The 4964-nt window shown below is 51.5% G+C and overlaps 2 non-coding genes across 2 annotated transcripts; both read left to right on the plus strand.

Annotated features, from left to right (window-relative positions):
- Nucleotides 1-533: 533 nt before the first annotated feature.
- Nucleotides 534-625, plus strand: LOC129634584 (small nucleolar RNA SNORD116). Its single transcript, XR_008705768.1, has one exon. It is a non-coding gene; the product is annotated as a small nucleolar RNA SNORD116 (small nucleolar RNA).
- A 2670-nt stretch (nt 626-3295) lies between these two features.
- Nucleotides 3296-3388, plus strand: LOC129634571 (small nucleolar RNA SNORD116). The gene has a single exon (XR_008705756.1). It is a non-coding gene; the product is annotated as a small nucleolar RNA SNORD116 (small nucleolar RNA).
- Nucleotides 3389-4964: the final 1576 nt, after the last annotated feature.

Genomic DNA, 4964 nt, shown 5'->3' on the forward strand with positions numbered 1-4964 from the left:
ACAGACACCAACAGGCACTTGAAACTAATTTCCTATACTCCTGGTGACACACAGGTATCCAGTCATATGTAAGGGATCAAGACAGTTGGGGCTCAGATCCAGAACTTCCCCCAGAGAACCATGGGCATCAGTATTGTTCAGCGAGAACGAGGCAACACAACTGAAGCCTGCCTGTGCTTTCTGTCCCCTTGTCAGGTGATGTTGCCAGGTCACCCAGGATACAAAGCCCTGCCCATGAGGTGGTGATTCAAGGTGCAAAGGAGTCCAAAAAGAAGTGTGGAGGGCCCAGGTTGCTACCTCTGCTTTTTGGATCACTGAGCATGGAATGCCTTCGTCTGCCCCAAGATGTGTCATGGATTTACAGTTTCCTGGGACTGCCTGAGTAGCTGTAAGTTTAGATGGACTGTTCTTCTTGCTGAGAAGCCTAGGAGCTCTGAGTTCCCCCAGCTGCTGGGGGACTCGCAGGTCACTTGCTCCTTCTGGGGGCTGGCCTTCCTTCCTGGCTAAAGTGTACAGCAAACCAGCAGGTCCTTGGATCGATGATGGCACCCTCGCATGTGTTCCCTGGAAAATCTGAACAAAATTAGTGAAAAATTGATATCATCTCCTCATCGAAACAAGGTCTAGCATGTTGTCTCCTCTGGGGCTAAGGGCAGGACTAGTTAGAAGTGCGGGCAGCTTCCATTGTGTCACACACATGCATAGAGCACTGGGGTCACCACCACTTGCGAGGCTCCTGTCAGAGGGTGGGCATGTACAGATGTTTGAGCAGTCTTCTTGGAATGAGAGCTTCATGGTGAATGCCACTGAGGAGCAGAAGAGGCTTGTTCAATGGCGATAGGAGTCGCAGTAGATCCTGGCCTAGTCCCATTGAGCTCTTGACTTGAAAAGGCACATTTCATCCTGGTTCCTGCTGTGAGTGCACTAGTTGGGGCTGTGCTGATGTGGAAGCTGAAGCAAGGAAACTTCTGTGATTTCTGATTGGAGCTCCAGCTCAGATCTGAGGCCCTTGCCATTGCAGCCCTTTGGGTTGGTGAGATTCCTGAGTGGCCTGTGTGCTGTAGCGGTTGCAGGGACCTAGTGGAACGTTGGCAGGGGCGAAAGGAAATAGGCCTAGTTTCTGTTCTTGGCAGTTCCTATATTGCAACTCCTGTCACAGTGTTGAGCCTTGCGGGACACTGTGGACTGTGAGGTGATCCTAGCCATACATTCCTCCTGTGGGTTGGCCAGAGGCCCAGAGAAGAAGGGTTGTGCAGGTGAGGAAAGGTGCAATGTGATTTCCTGGGACAATCTGTCCCCTGAGATTCAGGCACTGTTTTTGTGTTTGCAATAATATGTACTGTGGTCCTTTTGAAGCTGCTCATGGCTGGGTGCAGAGGACAGGGCATTGCTGGTGCTTGGGAGGCTCAGTGATAGTGACCTTTGTGGCCTTGCTGGCCTGATGCCAGAAAAAGGTCTTTCAAACTGTATCTTTGGTGCTTTGAAGAGTTGCAGTAATGAGGCCTAGGAGCCAGCCTTCTGGGTGGTAATAAGGTATGTGCACATGCCCCTTGGCCCCCCTTTAGCCCTTGGGACTGGAATTTGCAAGATGTATGAGTTCCTGAAGAATGGGGCCAACAAGAAGGCCCGGATCCCACACCAGGTGTTCACCACCCTGGCAGTGACATATCACCCTTGGAAGACCATGGTTATGGTAGAGATCTGGCATTGGTTGGCATACCAAGCTGCTTCAGTGTAGTAGCCATTGGCTCCCCACACATGATGGTGGGAAACCTGGCAAATCCAAGGTCTTCTCCTGCCTGTTTTTCTGGAGTCTTCCTGGAAGCAGCCTTAGTGATCTGTGAGCGCTTGGTGGTCTTGCATGGTAGAGACAAGCTGCCAGGCGGAATGGCATGGTGTTGCAATAATCAAAGCCACCTTCTTCCTGTGGATCTTGCTGAGTGCTAATTGTCCCTGTGTGAGTAGAGCCCCTGGAGGCTTCTGATGTGGGTGAGTCACCCTTGGGGGCAGGAGGAGTTCAATTTCGACCAAGTCTTGCATTATGGGAGCTTTCTCTAGGGTGTAGTTGGTGCCCAGGACCTTGCAGGCTGTGGATCTGAGCATAATCTGGCCAGGAAAGGGACCTCATTTCTGTGGGAGTGACCCCTGGATCCTGGTACCTGAGGATGACCACCTCTTGTCTTGCACTTTCCAGCAGAGCCCCAGAGATTAACTGGACTAATTGCACAGGAAGAGGCACATGCCCTGTATTCTTTTGCTCTGAGAGGGTATGGTGGGGTGTATCTGGCCCAAGGCCAAGTTAACTACACTCTAGGCCTTCGGAAAGTATCCTTGTTCAGGGAGGAGGTGGGACTTGCGGCAAGGACACCTGAGCTGTAGTAGTAGCTGGGGTAGTCTCAGGATAAGGGACATTCACACAGATGCTCCGCAACGGGACCTTAGGTGGTCAGGTTCCTGTGCTTTGGTCAGACGCCATGGGTCATGTAGATGAGGAGTCCAGTGTAACCCCTCAGTGGCAACCCCTCAGTGTAATTTTGCACGGTGTTTTGTGGGAGGGTGGGAGTTCAGGTCTCCATGGAGAAGATGTGCATGTTCAGACACCAAGGCCTTTGCACAGGGGCTCTGAGACACGGAAATACACGGAAAGAGTTCCAGAGGGACCCAGAATCCTGAGAGCACATCCTTGTTGGTACACTAGAACACGAGTACTCAGACCCACATCTAGTCTCCCCACATGCTTGCACTCAGTCAGACAGACATCCACGGTCACATGAACCTAACTTTCTGCACTCGTGCCAACACATAGGTATCCAGTCGTACATAAGGGATACTACAGTTGGGAAGCAGAAAAGGTCTTCCCTCAGGGAACCATGGGCATCGATATTGCTTAGTGAGAAGCTGGGTACACATCTGAAGCCTGCCTGTACTTTCTGTCCCCTTGTCAGGTGAAGTTTCCAAGTATGAGTGTCCGTCACTCAGGAAATGGAGCCCCGCTCATGAGATGTTGACTCGAGGTGTTGGGGAGTCCGGTGAGAAGTGTGGCAGGCCCAGGTTGCTGCCACTGCTCCTTGGATAATCGAGCACGGTACGCCTTCCCCTGCCCCAAAATGTATCATGGATTTCGGCTTTCCTGGGACTGCCTGAGTGGCTGTACATATGGAGGGACCGTTCCTCTTGCTGAGAAGCCTGGGGGCTCTGAGTTCCCCTGGCTGCTGGAGGACTCCCAGGTCACTGGTTCCTCCTGGGAGCGGCCCTACCTGCCCTGCAGAGGTGGGCAGCGAGCCAGCACGTGCTTGGATCGATGATGACACCCTCACATGCATTCCTTGGAAAATCTGAACAAAATGAGTGAGAACTCACTACCGTCTCCTCATCGAAACTGAGGTCCAGCACGTTGCCTCCCTTGGGGTTAAGGGTGGGACTGGTTATCAGTGAAGGCATCTCTGTCTGTGTCACACACACGCATGGAAGAGCCAGGTCACCACCATTTGCGAGGCTCCCATCTGAGGGTGGGCCATGTACAGATGTTGGAGAGGCTCTTGGAATGCGAGGTTCGTGGTGAAGGGCACTGGAGCATAGAGGCATCCGGCTTGTCCAGTGGTGGTAGGAGTCGCAGTAGATCCTGGCTGAGCTCTTGAGCTCTTCACTCGAAAAGGTTCGTTTCCTCCCAGTTCATGCTGTGAGTGAGCTCATTGGGTCAGTGGTGATATGAAATCTGAAGCAAGGAAGCTTCTGTGGTTTCTTTTTTTTTTTTTAATTTTATTTTATTTTTAAACTTTAAAATATTGTATTATTTTTGCCAAATATCAAAATGAATCTGCCACAGGTATACATGTGTTCCCCATCCTGAACCCTCCTCCCTCCTCCCTCCCCATACCATCCCTCTGGGTCGTCCCAGTGCACCAGCCCCAAGCATCCAGTATCGTGCATCGAACCTGGACTGGCAACTTGTTTCATACATGATATTATACATGTTTCAATGCCGTTCTCCCAAATCTTCTTATCAAAGCCCCAGGTCAGATCTGAGGTCTTCGCCATTGCGGCCCTTGGGTCGGTGAGATTCCTGGGTGCCCTGTGGGCTGCAGGGGTTGCAAGGACCTAGGGGAATGGTGGCAGGGGCGAAAGGCAATAGGCCTCGTTTCTGCCCTTGGCATTTCCTGTATTGCAACTGCTGTCACAGTCCTTGAGTCTTGGAGGCTGCTGTGGACTGTGCTGTGGTTCTAGGCCTGCATTCCTCCTGCGATTGACCTGAGGCCTAGAGCAGAATGGTTGTGCAGGTGAGGAAAGGTGCAGTGTGATTTCCTGGGAAGCTTTCTCCCCTGAGGCTGCAGGCACTCTGGTTTTTTTCAGTGATACATACTGTGATCCTTTTGGAGCTGGCCTAGGCTGGGTACAGAGAGGAGGGCATTGCTGGTGCCTGGGAGGCTCAGTGATAGGTGACCTTTGTGGCCTTGGTGGCCTGCTGCCAGAAAAAGGACTCTACAAGCTTTTATCTTTGGTGCCTTGAAGAATTGCAGTAACAGAGGCAAAGGAACCAGCCCTGTCAGCAGTAATGAGGTCTGTACACATGCCCCTTGGCCCTCCTGTGGTCCTTGGGTCTGTAATTTGCCAAGTGCATGAGTTCCTAGGATGGAGCCAGCCAGACAGCCCAGATGACACTCAGGTGTTCACCACCTTGGCAGTGAAGTAGCCGCCTTTGATCCCTGTGGTTGTGGTAGATATTGGCATTGGTTGACATACCAAGGCTGCCTCAGTCTAGTAGCCAGTGGCTCCCCTGGCACTATGGTGGTGAAATGCTGTTGGTGAGTTGTGAAAGACGCCAGGATTCTTGGCCTTCCAGAGGAGAGGAATTAAGTCCAGGCCAGGTGATGAAGCTTAATCGCTCAGAGTTTTTCTGTGTTAAAGTTTTATTAAAGTATAAAAGAGCAAAACTTCTGATATAGACATCAAAATTGAGTAGAAAG

This window comes from Bubalus kerabau, chromosome 19 (genome assembly GCF_029407905.1).
Source record: "Bubalus kerabau isolate K-KA32 ecotype Philippines breed swamp buffalo chromosome 19, PCC_UOA_SB_1v2, whole genome shotgun sequence".
Classification (NCBI taxonomy): Eukaryota; Metazoa; Chordata; class Mammalia; order Artiodactyla; family Bovidae; genus Bubalus; species Bubalus kerabau.